Raw genomic sequence first — 21,873 nt, forward strand, 5'->3', positions numbered from 1 at the left:
AGGACCACCCTCCTCCATAAATGGGACTATTACTTTACACCAGTAATAAATAATAATTAATTAAAGAATTCCTAGAAGCACTACTTGTAGGCTTTGGGACAATGATTGCCAGATGCTAGATATCCAGATCTGTAGCATATGCATTGCCTCTAAGGACTAAAGACAAAAGCTTGAGGATATATCAGCTCAACCACTAAATTGTGTTGGTGTTAAGTATTACTTTGCACTTCATCCATGTTACATGGTTTTTTTGTTGTTAATTTTGTGAATGTATTGTTTTCTTTCAGATTTATCTTGAACAGATCTACACAGCATCTGTAATTTTTTTATTATCATTAGTTTTTATGTGAAAACCTCTGTATAGAAGACTTCTGGCTCTGGATAGAGTAATAAGGACAGGATTTATTACTTCATCTGAAACAATACAATCAATGCAAATTTTATTCAGCAATGATATGCTCACATTCAACATCAGGAAGCATAGAATGGGGACACCTGAGAGAGAGGAGGTCTTGTGGCAAAATGGTTCCTAAGCAAGAGCATAGCACAGCTGCTAGCTTGATTTGTCACATTTCCATACATTGTGCCAGAAAGGAGTCAATGAGCCAAAATGGACTTAGATACTTACAGCAATAGTAGACTGGTGTCCAATTTTCAACCCTTACTTTCACATGGCCAAGTGGTTGCCTTTCTAGACAATAAATGTACATTTCAGGACAGCTACCCCAAGCTCAGACTAAGCTTCTTAATCTTAGTGAACTACTTGCAAGGTTAGCCAACATTTTTGCTGGATGAAGAAAGTTATACTTATGATTCTGATCAGGAAGCAAGATTACATTTGATCCCAGAAGGAAACAGTATCTCTTTGTTTCTGCCTATTGTGTAAGCATCCTTGAAAAGACAGTCCAGGACAAAAAAGTCTCATCAGACATGTAGAAATGCTATGGAGAATTACTTCTCAACAGGAAGATGCATAAACCCTACTATTGTCACAGCATACTGCCCAGGGAGGAACAGTTCAAAGAGAACCAGTCCAGGAACAACCTGGAGTTAAAGAGCACAGTTTTGATTAAGGGTAGTGAGTGCAGACATTTTACACTGACTTCAGATCTCAGCAGCGGTGTGATAGCCAAAATCTAGGTATTATGCAAATGCTCACAAAAACATAGCTACATTTTTGTAAACAGATACCATGACTTATTATGCATCAAAAAGGATGAATTATTATTATTAATTTTAAATATATTTTATTCTCCTTAAGTAATTGTATAAAGGAGTTGCCAAAAGCAGTTTGGAGTTCCCCAAAGCAGTTTATGCATATAGCGTATGTTCCATCAATGTCATCCTTTCAACATTCCCCCGTATCCCTCCTATGCCTCCCCCTTGCCTCAATTTTCTTAATTTTGTAGAAAATACATGGAGTTTTATGACTGCATTCTTCCCTACTTCCTCTCTTTGTCCATTTACCTCACCTCCACTTATTCTACTCATCAAAAGGAAATACAGATGTAGAAAGGAAGAAAATTACAATTAATCATGTGATGTTGAATTGGAACTGGCTGTACTATTAGTCTGAACTACAAGTTTCCAATTCATGGATATTTAAAGCAATAAATCGTGTAAATTGTGCACGCATGCGTGTGGCCACATACATATACATAGTATGGTTCTGTTCTCAAGGCATGAAGAGCATGTAACAAAAGAATATAAGAGCTCCTGTGACCAATGGTTCCCACTGGTCATATCACGGAAAGCATGAATTAGATAATAGTGATCAGAATAGACCATACCTCATGAAATAGAATGGGAAGCCATGAATCTATGTCAAAGTAAATAACACAAAACTACCTAGAAGTGAATTCAAACGAATTCATTTGTTTATTCAAACGAGTGAACATATAATATGGGTTAGGATATTCTAACAGCTTCAAACTTAAAAGCTCCACACAAAACATATTCTAATTACAGAAAGAAAAGAGATATCCTCAGCACCACAAAAATAGAATAACTTCACAATGGACAGTCATGTCAGAGACTTTTTAATCATATAGTCAAAGTGAATCATCTGTAGTTATGGGAAAAATTGAAATTGTCACCTGAAGGATAGAAAGAGGAAGAAGCCAACATTTCTAAAATATTAGTGCCAATGATATGCCAGATATAGAGAGAAATTCAACAAAATAATTTCAACTTCAGCAATGCCATATTCACTGTCAAGGAAAAACTAAGAGAGCCAGACTATGAGAAGTAAAGCTACTAATTATAAACTAAATCATGTAGCAGAAAGTCTTTATAAAAAATGATATTTGAGCCAAACAATGGTGGTTCACACTATAATTGTAACTACTCAGGAGGCTGAGATATGATGATCATGGTTTGAAGCCATCCTGATCAGGGAAAGTTGATGAGCCTTTTATAGTCAATCAACCACCCAAAGCTGAAAGTAGAGCTGTGGCTCAACTGGTACAGTGCTCTTTTTTTTCCTTTTTTTTTTTTTTTTGTCAGTCATGGGGCCTGAACTCTGGGCCTGGACACTGTCCCTCAGCTCTTCAGCTCAAGGCTAGAACAGCTCAAGGCTAGAACTCTAACACTTGAGCCACAGCACCACGTCTGGCTTTTTCTGTTTGTGTGGTGCTGAGGAATTGAACCCAGTGCCTCATGCATGCAAGGGAAGCACTCTACCACTGAGCTACCTTCCCAGTCCTAAAGCGCTCATTTTGAGCACAAAGATCAGGGAAATGATGTAAGCCCAGCACTGGCAAAAAAATGAATGAAAATAAAAGAAAAAGAAAAAAGGAAGGAAAGAAGGAAGGAAGGGGGGAGGGAGGGAGGAAGGGAGGGAAGGAGGGAGGGAAGGAAGGAAGGAAGGAATAGGGAAGAAAGAAACATGAAAGAAAGGAAATTTAATGATATATGAAAATAAGATGAAAAAGACATTTTTAAGCTCTGATTTTGATGGTTGTATTGTAGTTATATAGGAAAACTACTTGTTTATTGGAATTACAACATAAAGTATTAGATGGCAAACTAGCTTCCAAATCTTCCTTAATTATTTTTTCCTTAGCTGGGTACTGGTGGCTTACACCTATAGTCCTAGCTACTCAGGAGGCTCCTAGCTACTCAGGAGGCTGAGATCTGTGGATTGCAGTACAAAGCCAGCCCAGGCAGGAAAGTCTATGAGACCCTTATCTCCAATAAACCACCAGAAAACTGGAAGTGGTGCTGTGGCTCAAGTGTAGAGTGCTAGCCTTGAGCTGAAGAATTCAGGGACAGCACCCAGACCCAGAGTTCAAGCCCCATGACAGACAAAACAAAACAAAACAAAGCAACAACAACAAAAGACGAAAAAATCTTCCTTGTCTGTAAAATCATGATTATTTTAAAGATATATGTATACAGGAGAGGCTCAAAATATTCTCAAAATAGTTATGAAGTCAGATTTTTTTTTCAGACTGACAAATTTTTATTGTCTAGAAATATATTTATATATGTATATATAAAAGATCCCACAAGTGGCTATTCTCTCATTTCCCCATCTTCTTCTTCTTCAACAACTCTGATATAAAGGACATTGTTACATCTCATTAAAACTTCATCCAGATGCCCAGACAATGCCCCATCTACGTATTCTTCTGTATTTGCAAGCTGCATATTCATATAGCCATCTACAGATACCAGGTAGCATTTGTATTCCATCCCCCACTTAAGTTTCACCATCACTGGCTTTCCTGTTAGTCCATTGAGGAAAGGTTTGGGATTGAGAGGTAAACTCATAGAGAATATGGGTGGATACCGCAGGCTCCCTGCCTTGGACCAGAGCTGCTGCTGTGAGCATGAACCCGTGAGCGAAGAGGAAATGGCCCCAGATGGTTTAACTTCATACTTTCAAGATAAGTTATTTCATATTTTATAAGAATATATGATCTTCACCTTATAAGTTCGTACAGAATCTAGACAAAGAAGAATAACATTTCAATTTGGTTTATGAAGCTATCATCATTTTAATACTCAAATGCCAAAATATAGTATATATAGTGTAGAGCAATCACTTCTACAAATATAATTGAAACTCTAAATAAAATATCACTGCTCCTAAATATATAGTAAATCATGAATATTTAGGGTTGAGTCCAGGAATAGAGGCATTTAAAATGAAATGATTAAAAGCATAGGTACTGATATAAAACTACATGTTGTCTTGAATCTTCAAGCTGTTACTTCTCAGATGGGTGAACTTTCTTCCTTAATAGTTTCATGGAGTCTGGAAAAATAATAAAATATGCATTATCAAAAACAGAAGATATACCAGTAATTATTTAGCTAGTTGGAAAAACTAGAGTGGCTTCTTGTGACACTAAAAGAGCACTTAAAATTAGAATTCCTCATCCAGAAAAATATTCACACCCATATCCACACATGTGCTTTTTCTTTAACAGAATAAAGAATATAAATATGTATAAGCCATGTATAATAAATTATGCTACAGTTAACATATTGGTTGAGCCGAAGACTCAGGCTGATGGCTTAACTGGGGCTCAAGTCTCTCTTTCCATTTTTTGGAAAGAGCTGCATGACTATGAAGATGAGACCAGCTGGTGGAGGAAGGCCTCCATGTGAGCTCCTCTCCCAATTTGTTTTTGTATCTTCAAAATATGCTTCCTGGATTCTGCTAAATAGTGTGCGATTCAGAGGAAGGCAGGACTACAGTACCCTTTCATCTGATTCCATCATTTCCTAAATATTAGCATGGAACACACACGTTTCTCTGTGTGAGAGCATCCTACAGGTTATGCATAGCAAGAATCAAGGATCTTTAGGTGACATCATGGTATCTGGCTTTCACATGATCCTAAACCCATAACCAAATGCTTCATTTGTAAAGAATAAAGGGAACCATTCATTAATCATTACATACATAGTCTTTCCGATAAATCTTCCTTTTCAGGTTCATCCACATGTCACAAATCCAACTGGAGAATCAAATATCTCCAAGTTTTAGAACCTGGATCAAAAATTCTTAACATTGTTATGTAATTCATGAAGGCAGGCAATGTCTCTTTGCGTTCCAGATTTACTAGAGCACAAGAGTTTTCCATATAAATCCGGATCATCTATCATAAGAATGTATTGTGATGCCAGGCACTGGTGGCTCCTGCCTGTAATGCTAGTTACACAGGAGGCTGAGATCTGAGTATCACAGTTCAAAGCCAGCCCCAGCAGGAAATTCCTCGTGAGACTCTTATCTCCAATAAACCACCAGAAAACCAGAAATGTGGCTCAAATGGTAGAGCGCTTGCCTTGAGCTGAAGAGCTCAGGGACAGCACCCAGGTCCAAAGTTCAAGCCCCACAGTGGACTAAAAAAAAATGTATTATGAACTCTCAGAAGCGATTTCTAGTGTCACTTCATAACCTACATGTGAAATGAATCAACATACAAAAGGAATAGGGGAGAACTGATAAGAGAATATGTGCCACCGGTTATGGCTCAGTCATTCACCTCTTAGTTGTATCTATTTTTTTTTCTTTAAAATTCCTAGCAGATTTGTTTCCTTTGGGGCAGAGATGTGCTATTCCTGACTTGTGGAGGAAGCTATGTACTCAAGGCAGAAGTGATAATCACACTCTTTTGTCTGCACATAGCTATGGCTTGAGGCCTTGGATGCATGGTGAATATTTGTTTTGGTGCAACCTTTGTTTTTAAGTATATTTTCCCTTTCCTTAAAGGGAATGAGCTATTCTTGGGTCCATAGGCTATCGTTTTGGGATCAGGATTAGGTTAAAGTAGGTACTGAGGAAAGCACAAAGAAAGAGAGAACATCTTTCCATTGTGGTTATTTTTATAGGAAATATTACATCCCTCTGGACTTCTTAGTTATATGAGCCACTAAAGTGCTTTCATTTTAGTTTTGTCTTTTTTTGAAGAGCAGAGGCATTTTTATTTTGCAATTGTAAGAATGTAAGAAGACTTTTATTTTCTCCACATTTTCCTGGGCAGAATTAACAATAATTTCCAGAAATTTGGATGTAGCCTAACATGAGAATATTTTTAGTGCTGGTAAGATTTTCACATTTATTTACAGGGCTTCTTGTTTCTCATGTAGCTTAAAAGAGAAGGCCTCTAATTATCCAGGCTTCACCCACAATGGGGCTACTTTTCTTCCTATATAATCATTAGCTCAACAAAAATTCTTTGCTCTTTTCTTCTGATGGCTCAAAATAGTTTCAATTCATGAGCATATTCAATGTAAGATGTTTTTTGGTCTGTTTGTGGGTTTTTCTCTTCAAACAGAATTGTTCTGATTATTGAAAGAATATTGCAAAGATCACTAATAAATATTGCAGTGAGATTGAGCAGTTGTTAATGTTTTGCCACATGTATCCTCTTCCTACTTCCATGTGTGTGAATGCACATACATACAGATAGGATCACATACAGATGCTTGTCTACTGCTGGGACTTGTATGACCCCTTAAATCTAGAGATCTTAAATATATTTCATGATCTTTCCTGGTTGTGTGGGCTGACTGGAACCAGTTGGGTTATTGGACCTTCGTGTGTTTTACATTACATAGCATGTGTTGATCTTATAGACTTAAAATCTAATAGCTCTTATAGACATGGTTAAGGAGTTAAATCATTTGATTTCAGCTGATGAAGGGAGAAAATTGTGAATGGGTCTGACTTAATCAGAATAGTCTTGGAAGAGGGACTGGGCCCTCCCTCAACTGACAGACTCCGGTTGCTTATTTGAACTGGTAAATTTGGAGGAGACCATTTGGAAAGACATTGCAAGCAGAATCTTGGAAGCTCAAGTAGGTAGCTCTATCATTTCAAGCAATAATAGCAATCAGCCAGCCAGCAAAACATCTATGGCCATTATAGTCACAATGAAACAAAGGCTGCCCCAACCCTGATTGAGCTTGAAAGTCTATTTTTCCTTTGTCAAGCCTCCAGATGCAAACATGGTTCAGGCAACTTACTGCAGTGTGATGAGATTCTTCATAGGGATTCCGATTCAGTCACACTTGAACTCTTGAGCCATAGATACCATGAGATGTATTTTATTATCACAATAATAGAAAACAAAAGTACTTAATGAAACATAATAACATAGTAATTCAAATAAAGCAGTCATTATAATATTATTTCATTAAATCAATGTATAGTCAGAGGATAAAAAGATTGAAAGAAGTAAGGAAGTGAAAAAACCTCCCATGCTCCTGGATTGGAAGGATCAACAAATCGAGAAAATGGCAATACTTCCCAAGGCTATCTACAAATTCAATTCAATACCTATCAATATTCCAACCTCATTCTTCAATGAAATAGAAGAAGCAATCCAAAAATTCATATGGAACAATAAAAGACCCTGAATAGCAAAAACAATCCTTAGCAGAAAGAACGGTGCTGGAGGAATATCAATACCAAACTTCAAACTCTACTACAAAGCCATAGTAATCAAAAGAGCTTGGTACTGGCACATGAACAGACCTGAGGACCAATGGAATATAAGGGAATATAAGGGAACCCACAGCCACCTAAATGAACCTATAGCCAACCAATCTTCAATAAGGGAGCTAAAAAATAGAATGGAAGAAACACAGCCTTTTCAGTAAATGGGACTGGCAAAATTGGTTAAACACCTGTAGAAAACTAAAATTAAATCCTTAAATATCACAGTGTACCAGAATGAACCCCAAATGGATCAAAGACCTTGAAGTTAAAGATCCTTAAATATCACAGTGCACCAGAATGAACTCCAAATGCATCAAAGACCTCGAAGTTAAAGCAAACACCCTGAAAACATTACAGGAAGGAATAGGAGAAAACTCTTGGGCTCCTTGGCACAGGCCGAACTTTTCTTAATAAAAACCCAGAAATACAACAAATCAAAGAAAGGTTGAACAAATAAGATTGCATGAAACTGCAGATCTTCTGCATGGCAAAGGACAGAGCTAGTAAGAGCAATAGAAAGCCCATGATCTGGGAGAAGATCTTCACTAGCTATACAACAGACAAGGGCCTCATATCTAAAATATATTTAGAACTCTTTTTTTTTTTTTTTTGCTTTTTAAGTCTTTTTGTTTGAGGATCATATAGAGCAAAGATTTCAGGCAGAAACATGTAAATATTTAAACCAGTCCAAGTTTCTGTGAACATTTCAGAAATGCTGAGTTCACTAGAAACTGTTCCTATGCAGGGTAAGTATTTTACACTGTACTCAAAATCTTCTTCCTTTTAAGTGTAGGGCCTGAAATTTTATGTTAAATTGGAGGAAGGGCAAAAGCAAAATCTGGAGGTTTATATGACACTCAAAAAGCAGGTCACTAAAATAATATATGTAACATCCATATAAAAATGTGATTTCAAAGTTTTGAATCATCTTGAGTAATTTGGGAATGGAGTCCATGGGATTCTTTAAAAACAAGATCATCTCATCTGCAAAGAGGGAGAGTTTTACTTCATCTTTCCCTATTTGGATCCCCTTTATGTTTGCATCTTGTCTTATTGCTGTAGCGAGGCATTCTAATATTAAATTGAAGAGAAGTAGAGAGAGTGGACATCCTTGTCTTGTTCCTGAGTTAAGACGAAACGGCTTTAGTTTTTCACCATTAAGCGTAATGCTGGCTGTAGGTTTGTCGTATACAGCCTTTATTGTATTGAGGACATTCCCTGGATTCCTAATTTTTCTAGAACCTTCATCATAAAGGGGTATTGGATCTTGTCAAATGCTTTTTCTGCATCTATTGAGATAACCATGTGGTTCTTATCCTTGCTCCTTTTGATGTGATGAATTATATTAATTGATTTGTGTATATTGAACCAGCTTTGCATCCCTGAAATGAATCCTGTTTGATGGTGGTGTATGATTTTTTGGATGAATTGTTGAAGTCGATTTGCCAAAATGTTGTTGAGAAGTTTTGCATCAATGTTCATCAAAGATGATGAGTCCCTGCCTGGTTTTGGGATGAGGGTTATGATGCTTCATAGAATGAGTTCGGTAGTGAACTTCCTCTTTCAATTTCATTGAAGAGTTGGAGGAGTACTGGTGTGAGCTCTGCTGTGGGCAGAAGGGAGCCTTACTGCATTGTTGGTGGGAGTGTAAACTTGTCCAACCAATTTGGAAAGCAGTATGGAGGTTCCTCAAAAGACTCCACATAGAGCTCCCCTATGACCCAGCAATCTCACTTTTGGGCATTTACCCGAATGATCACAAACAAGACCATACTAAAGCTACCACCACAACTATGCTTATTGCAGCATTATTTACTATAGCTAAGATATGGAACCAACCCAGATGCCCTCAGTAGATGAATGATCAAGAAAATGTGGTATATATACACAATGGAATTCTATGCCTCCATCAGAAAGAATGACATTTCCCCATTTGTTAGGAAATGGAAAGACTTGGAAAAAATTATATTGAGTGAAGTAAGCCAGGCCCAAAGAAACATAGGTCCCATGGTTTCCCTTATTTGCAATAACTAGCATATGTCTGAGACAAACAGAAACTGTCAGACAAGTTGATGTTAGGTGAAATGAACCCCAAGATAAGGATTCAAATGTTTTTTTCTTTCTTGTGATTGTTTCCAACATATTTATAAGATGATTTCTTTGTTGCTTTGTATGTACCTCTCCCAGGGTATAAGCCCTGTTTTCACTGTATTTGATGTTGTTATAATTTGTGGAGGGGAAGGGAAAAACCAAACTGTTTAAATAGGGTTACAGGTGGACTCATTACAACAATGAGATATACAAGACTTTATATGGAAAAATGAACTTTACAACTTTGGTGGGGTGGAAGGGTGGGGAGGTGGAGTGTTATGGGGGGGATGGGGGGTGGAGAGGGGAAGGAATGGTATGGGGAAACAAAGGAGGAGGCAACAATGCTTGATAAGAAATGTACTCACTGTCTTGCCCATATAATTGTAACCCCTCTGTATGATATTTTCACAATAAAAAAGGGTAAAATTAAAAAATGTGATCTCACTGGAGATCTCATTAGTCTACTGTGTCACAAAATAAGCAAGAATGAAACTGAAGGTTTTTAATCATTCAACTTTCACAGCAGTTTATCAGCATGAATTTATTTAGCATAACCACTTGCATTATTTTGACATGTTAGGAAAAATGTTGGTCTGGCTAATTGGTCTTCAGATTCCCCCTTCCATCAGAAAGATGTGTTCATCTATTATTCCTTCACATGGTATATACTTTTGCAACCCCCAGGCCTAGTTTCAGATCTGCCAACAAAGTTTCATTGTACCATCCACATATCCCTTTAATCATTTCTATTCTTTCTTCTGCAGTGATTATAAAACTATACCTCTTAGACAAAGAAAGCAATGACTAATATTCAAACTACTTTTAAAAATAAAGTTTTATTGAAATACAAAATGCACTTTTTTCCTTTTCTCGGTTGTGGGGCCTGAACTCTGGGTCTGGGCGCTATCCCTCAACTCTTCAGCTCAAGGCTAGTGCTCTACCACTTGAGTTACAGCACCACTTCCAGCTTGCTTATCTGGTGCTTAGGAATTGAACCCAGGGCCTCATGCATGCAAGGCGAGCACTCTACCACTGAACCACCTTCCCAGCCCTCAATGCTACTTTTAAAGTAGCATTCTCTATAGCAGTTCATGGGGAGTCATGCTAAAGAGCTGAGCAGACTTTTGAAGTCTGACATAAAAAGCTCAGGTATGCCACACATGTCTAGTAATCTTGTTTCCTTCACTTTGTGATCTGTAAATAGATTTATTAATGTTTATCACTAAGAATGGTCTACCACCTAGATTCTTGCAAGTTAGAATAAAATAAAATGTTTTTTTCTTTAGAAAAAAATTCAAGAAACATGACACCTCCTTACAGTCACATGATGGTCTTTACTTACCTATAAGTAGCTGCATCTATTGATGCTTGTTACAATAAAAATAAAATAGTGTTTTCAAGGACTCTTTCATAGGTCTCTTTTATTTCCAGCTGTTTTTTATTCACTTACTCTTTCTTCAATCTTCTTCTTTTGCCTTCCATGTGATTTATCAAATGAGAACCAGGTGTTGAGGGATTCAAACCTCACTCTGAGGAAGAATATACCTTCATCTACCCACAGACACCAATCTTGCTTGCCACTGTGGTAGAGGAGTCTCTGCTTTTACCTGAATCTCGCTTTACCTTCTCTGCTTGATTTCTGGGCCCCATTCCTTCAAGCAATATTGTTCTTACAGTTGTTCTCTTCTCTTTATCATAGGTATCTTCCTGCTTGGCTATTTCCATCAACACTCAGATAATTTAGTATCACTAAAAAATAGACAGCCTCTCTATCCCTCATCCTTTCCAACTGCCTCACCTTTACTTCTGTTCTCTTCATAAGAAATAACTTGCAACAGATGCCCTGATTACTGTCTCCACACTATTTGTCAACATTTGTTATAGGAATCTTGCTTTTCTTGCATATAATTTTACTCGATGATTTTCTTTTTTTCAAAACAAATCTTAGACATCAAACTTGTTTGCTCATAATCTTTTAGCCTGAATGCAATAGATAAAACAATTTAAAATAAATGGTCTATTACAACACTTAACGAAATAAGTGCAATCCTGAATGATCTGATATCTACTTACTGCTCAAATGTTCCAATTTGTCTTAAAAATACGATGGTACCCTGACTTTTTATTGAGTTGGGCACAGTGATATCTACCTGAAGTTCCAGCTACTTAGAAAGCTGAGACAAGAGGTTGACTTGAACTCAGGCATTTAAAGCTAGCCTGAGTAACATAAGGAACCACTGACTCAAACAAACTAAAGGTAAAATGACAGTTATTTATTGCAGAAACAGAATCATTTATCTAATGGAATGTGGTTGGTTACATCTTTTTCTAATTATTTAAATAGTGTACAAAGGAGTTTCAATTCAACATGTCAATTTATAAGTACAAGGTATCTTGGTCAATGTTACTCCTTCAACTGATACCCTCTGTGTTACTTTAAAATGAAAATATTAAAATGAAGCCTCTTACTCACCTGTCAATGAATTAAGACCAACCTCCAAAACATTAGAATCTTTGTTGAAATTCTCACCACCTCCTTTTTCAAGGAAGTTGTTTTAATTTTTTTCTTTCCTAATTCTAACGCTTCACTTTTATTTTGCTATGGTTTGAATGTGTGCCACAGTTCTTACGTGTTGGAATTTAATCTCAAATTACCTATTAGTGGCTTTTGAGGTGTAGGATCTTTGTGAGATGGGACCTGTGGAATTGAGACATTTCAGAGGTGACCCAGAGCTCTCATGAACAGACTAATTTGAGACTGATTTTCAAAAAGCAAGTTCTCTGGCAAACTTGCTCTGACTTATCCAGTGATGTCTTATCTCACATTATGATACAGAAAAAGGCTCTCAGCAAGTATCATGCTATTGAACTTCCAGTGTCCAGAATTGTAAGCCACAATAACCCTCCATTCTTTATAAAGAGATAGTCTCAAGTATTTTGTTACAGCAACAAAAACAGACTACCTCTTATCCCATTAACACTGGAAGATGTTGAAGAGCCCTCTTTTATTATATCAGCCTTTTGTAGCTATCTCTTTTGTCTTGATTCATACCAAAATATGTTGAAAGGGACCTATATATTTTAAGCATGAATTAATTCTTAACCACCCACTCACTCATACCCAATTGCAATCTGGTCTCTTTCTACCAACAATTACATTGAAATTGCAGTTGCCAAGGCAATTGGCAATTTCAGTATCCCTAAATCAAATGAGCACTTCCCAGTTTTTAATCTTGGTTTAGTGCCTAGAAATATTTTTCATTCTCACAATTCTTCCTTTCTTGAAAACTTTCTCTGTTTTCTTAGAATATAAGATAATCTTTGCATACCTAAAAGCAAACAAACCCCAGTGCTCTCAGTTTCTTAGGAGCTACCTCAAAATGAGTGGCTTTTTTTTCCCCTTTGGCCAACTGCCATTTTATTTTATTGCCACAGTTACCATGAGAAGATTTCTAAGTTGACAGTTCTAAAACAAATATGATTATAGGTTCTATATTTTGTCTTGTGTGTGATAATTTCAACTTTCATTATAAAACTAATTTCTAACACCTATTTACTTCATAGAATGCCAGTTAAATAATTAATTGCTTAGAAAGAGTTCCTATTGCTTAAAATAAGAATATAGTTTGGAAAACATCTTTTCTTTGAGCAAACAAGAGCTTAAAATTTCTTCTGTTGAAAGGTAGTTCATTAAAATGCTAGTCATGACAGCACAACCATGAAATCTTAAGATCCTAGAGGCAAGGGATGAAGGATCATGAGTTTGAGGCCAGGCAAGGTTACATAGCAAGACTCTGTCTCCAAGAAATTTAAAAAGAAAACTAGCTAATTAGAATGTTGAGTGGAGTCTGAAAATAGAATTTGTGACCATAATTTCTAAGGAAAGTTTATACAGTAGAAATATTAGTATAATTTTTTGAAAAGTTCTTGAGCCCCAAGGAATTAATTAGAAGTGAATTCAAATAACACCAGGGGTAGATAGGTCTTGTTATACAAGACATTCTTATATTAAAATAATTAGCTACCCTCCAATAATTCTGTTATATACATCAGAGTATCGTGATTCTCAATGCTCATTTGTAAGTAAAACATTTTCTAACCAAATTAAGTCATTAATTCATTGAAATTTCTTACTGAATAAAAATTTTAAATAAAAATACTCTAAAGAAATAGTATTACTGTAAAGAAAAAGCCAACATAATTATAATTACATTTTTGATACTGATTTAGCATCTTTGTGAAGTTTGTTAGGTGGCCACTTTGGTCTTAGCTTTCTAGAAATAAAGAAAATCTTATCTTCTAATCTTCTAATCTCCTAAGCCTTCACAAAACAAGAACTTTTGCTATTACAGTTTGTGATATAACTATCAACCCTTCCACACTGAAAAATTAATGTATATTAATCAAAATGTGAAAAAGATATATTTGTAAGAATGAGACATTCATTTATTTTGAATAGAGGCAGTCTAGGTTTTGACAACAGAAAACAGCTGCTCTTTTCACAACTTCATACATAATAATACAACGATAAGGGTAAAAATCTCACTATTCAGTTAATTTTATCTGGTTGATGTCACGGGAAGTTTGGTAAGAACAAGGTAAATATTATTGCGACTAATAGTAATGTTGATTCTGCTGTATTTGTGCATAAATTAACAAAGCATTTGCTTTTGAACTGTTTGGATTTTCTAATGAGTTTTTATTAAGTTGCATTTAAAATTAAGATGAATACTTTTGTAGTACTACTTTCAAAATTGGAAAAGTATTGTCATTACCTATTAAATTACATTGCTGAATATGCTAGTGTTAATTTCTATCTTGGAAACCAACTTAGGTTTAGTTATACTGTTATATTTGGATGAAAACAGTGTAATGGTTATATATAGTATGCATAATATATATAATATAAAACTCTAACTTGATAGCAAGAATTCTAGAGTTCTTGAGAGCTTCTTTTTCTTCTTTCTCTTCCTCCTCCTCTTCCTCCTTTTCTCCAGTCCTAGGTCTTGAGCTCAGGGTCTGGGCACTGTCCATGAGTTTCTTTGCTCAAGGTTAGTGCTCTACTATTTGAGCCTCTGGGCCATATCCAGCCTTTTCTGAGTAGTTTATTGGAGATCAGAGTCTCATGGACTTTCCTGCCCAGGCCCCCTTTGAACCATGATCCTCAGATCTCAGCCTCCTGAGTAGTTAGAATTATAGGTGTGAGCCACTGGCACCTGGCTGAAATTTCTTTATATAAGATACAAATTTCAAACTTTCCATAAAGAAATAGAGAAAGTAAACTTTCTTGTTCCTTTCCCTCCCATTTTTCTGTGCTGAGCATTGAACCCATGCCCTGGCATATGCTAGGCAAGGACTCTACACTTGAGCTCTAATCCCGGTCTTCATTCTTTACTTTTTAATAGAGGAAGAAATATCAGTTTTGTAAGGCTGTTGCAAAGTGAAATGAAATCATTTTATTTGTAATTGATAATAATACCCTTTTTAAATTTATTATCAATAGGCATAGATACTTCAGATATTTCTGTTGATGCTTCAATGGGTACAGTTTTGTTTCCCAAAGTACTACACAATGAAGAATCTATTTGAATTAGAAAACATATTTATTTATTTAAAAGAATATATGGATACTAAGGCCAGCTTATAGGAGGAAAAATTTTGGTGGTTCAGGGGTTGAACGCATGGCCTTTTCATTGCTAAATGGGTGCTGTGTTGCCGAGCCATCCTCTAGCTCTGTTTTGACTGCTTGTTTATGAGTTAGGATATCGTTTTTTTTCCTGGGTGCATGTATGGACTGCAATTGTCCTATTTTTCACTTTCCACTGTAACTAAAATGATAGGCACTCACCAATACATCCAGCTTTTTCTGTTTAGATAGTCTACCAGACTTTTCTGTCCAGGCTGGCACTGAACCATGATCTTCCTGATCTTAGCTTCAGCCTTTCAGATAGTCAGGATCCAAACTATAAGCCACAAATATCTTGTTTTAAGACATTAAAAAATACTTCATTTTAGCAGCTTACAGTGCACTGTGTGTGTGTGTGTGTGTGTGTGTGTGTGTGTGTGTGTGTGTGTGTGTGTGTTTTTAAATCCTCATTTGTGTGAAAACTAGGACTTAGAACTTTAGAGGTCCATTTCAGGAAGACAAATATTGTATATTCTCTCTCATATGTGGATACTTTCTTCTGTCTTCTTAGTCCCGCAGGCTCCTCATAATAATAATAAAAAAATAGGTTCAATAATAGTTCAATAAATTTTTTTAAAATTATATTTTAAATTTCTTTAACTAGCTGTACAAGGCAGTTACCATTGTACAACATCGTACAAGTCAGTTTATGAGTACAATGCATCTTGAATGATGTCAACTCTTACCATTCACTCCCATCCCTCCAAACCAAACCCCTCCCTCGAAAAAAGTTCATCTGTGTGTTGAAAAGTGATTATTAAGGTCTGAGAAATGGGAAGGAAGGTAGGAAGGGAGTGTAGATAATAGGAACTCAAACCTATTTTGATAAAAGAAATAAGTTGTGTTCTGCAGAAACAGTGAGTAACTGGCATTTGCAATGACCTATTACATTTTTGATGAATAACTTGAAGAAGCTAAAAGCCTCCAAACAGAAAGCAATAATAAAAAAATAGAAATATTAACTACCCTGCTTTGATCAGAATATGTTTTACATACACATTGCAAGATGATATTATGTGCCATAAATGTGTATAATCGCATTTTAACCAAAATCTCAAGGAAGTGTTTAAGGCTGTGCAACTGTTTATCTGCCTTAATCTAATCATTACCATTGTATTCACACATCAAACTACTGCACTCTGCTCTACAAATCTGTGTGGTTACAATATAACTTCATAAAACAATAAAGAAAAACAAATTGGGGGATGTACTTAGTAACATTCAAGTTCCTTTATGTGTGATGTTCTGTATTAGGGGTGTTTCTTTTTAACTATTCCCTATGAGGTACATTGATACCACTTAGATTCTTTTCTTATTTTTCAAATATTACATAATAAAAATTGAAGAAAACAACTGAAAAGAGTCTACTTCTACATTTTATCCAATAGCTTTGCTCCCTGTTTTACCGTCTACTTCTTTAAACAATAACAATACATATAATACTTTTAATTACATTCTTCTGGATAGTCTTTTTTATCCTTTAATGAGAAAAATTATTTATGATTATTTGTTTTCTGTGCCTCTGTTGTCTAAAATTTCATTAATTTAAAAAAATATAATTGCTCATTATAACTACAAATCTCACACCATGCACCTTTCTCTGGTAAAAAGGGTTAGTTTGTTTTTACTGAGCTCTGCAGCCTAGGCCAGTGCTACTCTGCAGAATGTTCTCTGATGTTGAATGTGTTCTATATATGCACTGCCCATATGGAAGCTGCTAGACATATGTAGCTTCTGAGCCTTTGAAATGTGGTAAGACTGAGTCAGTAAAATTTTAATTTTATTTATATTTAATTTATTTAATTTAAATCCCTATTGGATAAGCATCTATTCCTGTCTCTGACAGTGCTGTTCCAGGCAATAGCACTTAACATTAAGTTGACCTCAACATATATATCTGTATATATACCTGAAAATAAAAACTAAATAAAGCATATAAATATTCAAATAATTGTACCTACCAAGCATTTGCTTTTCTTTTTTCTTTTTCTTACAAAATTGAAGATTTTTGTCATTAGACTGCATAATCAGTGATACTGGATTCGTATTTTGTAATCACTTTGAAAAGATGTAACATTAATCGCCAAGTTATTTCTCTTGATGGTGCCTTATTTTCTTGGAATATAAAATTAAAGTTATAAAATCTCATTTGACTATATTTTAATGAATATGCATAGTATTACATTCCAAAAAACCACCCAATGTACCATAAGAGTAGCTCCTTACCTAAAAGAACAAATAGCAAGTAATTGATGTATTTCAATGTTGTAAATATATGTATTTTCTTGCTTGTAAATGGTAGAAACTTTAAATCAAACTGACTTGAGCAAAGGATTCGCTTGTCTTCATAACTAAAATGTTTGCAGGTAAGATTGAAGGCGATAAGCTAACTTGTATCTAGGTCTTGGCATAGTCTCCTCATAGTGGGTTGAGGATGCAGGCCTACAGTCATTTCTGATCTCTTTTACTTAATACCCCAGTCTTATGAATGAGATAATATTTTTCCTGTTGAAATAAGTCTTTAGTTTTACTCCAATCTTATTGTTAGGTCAGCTACTTATCAAATTAATCCATTGTACCAGTGGAATACTTCCCTGCAAAGTCAGGGAAGTAAATTTGCTCCTTTTGGAGACATATGGACAGAGATCAATCAAGCTGCAGTTACCATAGACAGAATTGCTAAAAATATAATGAGTTTCCAAAAAAACCTTTAAATGCCCATTCGAGAATTACTCTATATCAAGTGAGCTTTTCCTTTGTTTTGAAAGTTAAGATTTAGAAACCTTTTTCAAAAGCAAGAGCTTGTCATATATTTTACTTTCATTCAGTGATCAAAATAAAAATATCGTGAGTTGCCCTTGAAGAAATTTCTGTCTAGAGCAGTATCCTTGACAACTTTATTACTGATATAACACTTTTCCAAGAGCATTGATACTTTTCTTCTTTTTAGTGGTATTAAGTTGTACCCTATGTTTCAATAGATCATATTTGTTACAAATAAAATCATTGCCACCCAAACTCTTGAGCTCTGGGATGAGTTTGAGAATACTATCATTATATAACTGGTCTGTTTTCTAGGAGTAGAACTGGAATTAGATGGAGGCTAAATGGCTGTTCAACATCATTTAGGGTTCAAATTGAAAATGAAGAATTCACCTCCAATAAAAATACACTTCTAGAATTTCTAAATAGGTGATGCCTTACATGTATTTCTGGGAAATTTTTATTTTATGAAAATCTTTATGATATATAGTATTATATATAGTGGGAATAAGAAATAGATTAAATACAAATAAAGGCATCAAGAAGTAGAATGTGTAAGTCTGCAAATTCATAAAAGTTCCAGTATTTGAAATTTAAAGTGAATTACATGTCACATGAAAGTAGGTAACAGATTCAAATGACAGACCAGTATACTTCCTATTCTAATGGATGGGCATAATAATAATAACTAAGCAAGTAAAATTGTGAGTCATGTGTTACTCTGAATTTTAAACCTACTACCAATAGCAAATCGAATGAAGGCCATAAAATTGAACATGCTTTTTTTATTGATTTTTTGTTAGATACACAATAACATATGGTGAAGGGTGATTTTTATATTACCTTATTCATGTTTACTTACCCTGAGGTCTCTTTACAGTACAGATTTTTGTTAGAAACACATTTCTCAGAGCTATTTGTGTAAATACACTTTATATCATTCTGGAAAAGACATTCTTCCAGTTTTCTCTTTGAGGCTCTTTCTTTTCTTTGAGGTATTTGTTTCTGGTAAATATCAAGGGAGATACTCAAAATCAATTCTCATCCCTTACAGGAAACACACATGAAACAACAATAAAAAAAGTATTTTAGAACGATTTGAGGATGCAAGTGTTCCTTAGCATGAAATAAGTCCATTTTTTTCTTCTAGCCTTGTACAAATTCAGGCTCATACCCCATGCCTCATTTATATATTTTGTGGTTGAGTCACACAGAACTACTATTGTCATGAATCAAGTAGTTTTTTGCTAAGTACAGGTATGCCTAGCACTGTAAAAACTACAGGATAAAGCTTTACAATTATGTGGCAGAGATATTACTATATAAATCTGATTTTTACTATAGAGAAATGGAACCTTAGGTAAAGTATGCCAAGGTTGTAAGGTCAGCAAAAGAGTTCAACCTCCCCTCAGTTGCAAGCTACCGGTCTTATACTTAGGCTATATGTAATGTCTCCTATTCATTTCTCATAAGCCACATTTAATGTCTCCATGTCTGCAGAAAAGACACAAAAGAAAGGGATTTATGATATATACTCACAAGCACATTGTACCTCTCTTCCACTGACCCTATTGTGTAAAGAATACTTGGCACACTTCATACTAACATACATGTATCTTGTTAGTTCAACAAGCACATAAGAAAATGTCAAGGAATGCAAAATCAGGTCTTCGGCTTGTTTTCTTTTCCTTTCCTTCATTTAGAACTTTAGGTGCAAAATTTATAATTCAACTCTTATCCACTCTGCAGTGTGGAAGAGATTTGAAACTAACTTTTCTAAGATATCAAACTGGTCCCTGCTGAAAAGTGAGCTTGCAAAGGGTTGAGACCATGCTCTGTTGTGCTCTCTCTCTCTCTCTCTCTCTCTCTCTCTCTCTCTCTTTCTCTCTCTCCCTGTCTCTGTCTGTCTCTCTGTCTGTGTGTGTGTGTGTGTGTGTGTGTGTCTGTCTGTCTGTCTGTCTGTCTGTCTCTCTCTCTCTCTTTCTGTCTCTCTCTGTCTCTCTCTCTGTCTCTGTTGCCTTCTCTCCAATTCTTCAGCCTATAAATCTCCTAACAGCCTAACTTCAGCTTGGTTTGACAATAAATCACAACCTGATCCTGTTCTTTAGGAAGAATGACAAAGAATCAGGGACTCTGGGCTGTGGCTCCTGGGGGTCAAGTCTGGAGTAATGGGGCAGGCCTAAGGTTTTTAGGATTCCAGGAACCACATGAAAATTAAAATTATACCTTTCACACTAGGAAGATTAGTCTCTTGTTAATATATATTTTATAAGCTATGTGAAAAGAGTATACATATCTTGTCAATACCTTACACAAGGATACCTTCATAGAGTAAGTTAGTATGCCAGACTCCAGAATGTAGAAGGTTAGGCTAGGTGATAACAAAGTACCCATCTAGTCACCATTACAAAATATCAATTATTGCTATATCATATCTCTTTCTTCAAAGATTGGCAAACCTGGTTGCTTGTCAGAACCACTATGAAAATTTCTTTTGGCAACCAAATATTTGTGACCTTAAACTTTTATAATCATATATTTGTGTCCTTAAACTTTTATATAAATAGTTTCCCCATATTCTGGTTATTTTGTTGGTTTGGGGATTACTGCACTGAAAATAGTTAAACCATTATCAGTGTATCCCATTTCCCACTTTTATCCCTCTGTATTTATATTCATCTATACCTATTTAATTATTTATTACAAGGTTTAATACGTCACAAATTACTTTAGCAATAGGGGTGCAATGTGAGCCTAGATAACTAAAAAGAAGGCACTAAAGGGGATGAGACTGTTTCAGTTAGCCTTGTATCTATAAGGACATTAGTTGGTTAACAAGTGCAGTACTGAGTACCATTTCACTAATAAATCTTAAGTGCTGTGACAGCACTAAAGAACTAGGAACAAGAAGACTGCTAGGAGACAATTATAATTATTTGGTAATAATAGACAGATGTTAATTAGGACATAGTAAATGTTTTTTTTTTCTACAAATACTATCTGTGGGATAAATGCAATGGGGAATAATTGCAGTTGTTTTCTGGAATAACTATCAAGCTGTTATTTTGATGGTTGTGCAATAGAAACAACCTTATGTAGCAAGTTAGATAGAGATTTAGAGTTTCTATTTGATAATTTTAGATTTGTGGTGCATCTACATTACCCAAGACAATTTGGCTAGGAGAAATACAGGTTATGGAAAAAATATAGTTTATACAGAACCATGACATTTCCAGACATTAAAAAAAATGTAGTCTCCTTATCTTTTCTTTATTTCTCCTTCCTATTAGAACTTTTCCTCTCTTTGTCCCCAAATTATCAAATCTTTCTTGTTATGTTTGAATATTTGTCCTCACAAAAACATCTATCAGTTTTTCCATCAAAATCCCTGACTTTTAAAAATTCAATGAATCAAGACATGCAGACACAAATATAGGCACTAGATTGAAGGGATCAAACACAATGAAGCAGTCATGATGCTGACCAATGAGATGATTGATACTTAAATAGGATTTGCAGAACGTACAGTTATAAGTAAATATTTTGCTGCAAAAAATAATAAATTCAAGATGTTGATATAAGGACAATCTTTTTGCATTTAATTATACTTTATGTTTAAGTTTAAAAGAAAAATCTATTAAAATGTCAGGATTTATTTTCAGCTATAAATTATTAATCTGGATTGGAAACATTCTGGTATAGGTTAAAAAATGACTTCTGAGCCACCAAAATACATCCGACATGTGGTATTGCCTTAGAAGGAAAAACAATAAAAAGAAGAAAAGGCAAGAAGCCCTGTCAGTGGGCATGCCCTAGAAAAATGAGGGTAACTCCTGATGTTAGCAAACCTACAAATAAACAGCTACTGCTGCAAATG

At 35.3% G+C, this 21,873-nt stretch overlaps 1 pseudogene; it reads right to left on the reverse strand.

The window, feature by feature from the left end:
• Positions 1-3,516: 3,516 nt before the first annotated feature.
• On the reverse strand, positions 3,517-3,774 carry LOC138810083 (small nuclear ribonucleoprotein F pseudogene; annotated as a pseudogene).
• Between the last annotated feature and the right edge of the window lie 18,099 nt (positions 3,775-21,873).

This window comes from Dipodomys merriami, unplaced genomic scaffold (genome assembly GCF_024711535.1).
Source record: "Dipodomys merriami isolate MVZ:Mamm:240054 unplaced genomic scaffold, mDipMer1.0.p SCAF_5, whole genome shotgun sequence".
Lineage (NCBI taxonomy): Eukaryota > Metazoa > Chordata > Mammalia > Rodentia > Heteromyidae > Dipodomys > Dipodomys merriami.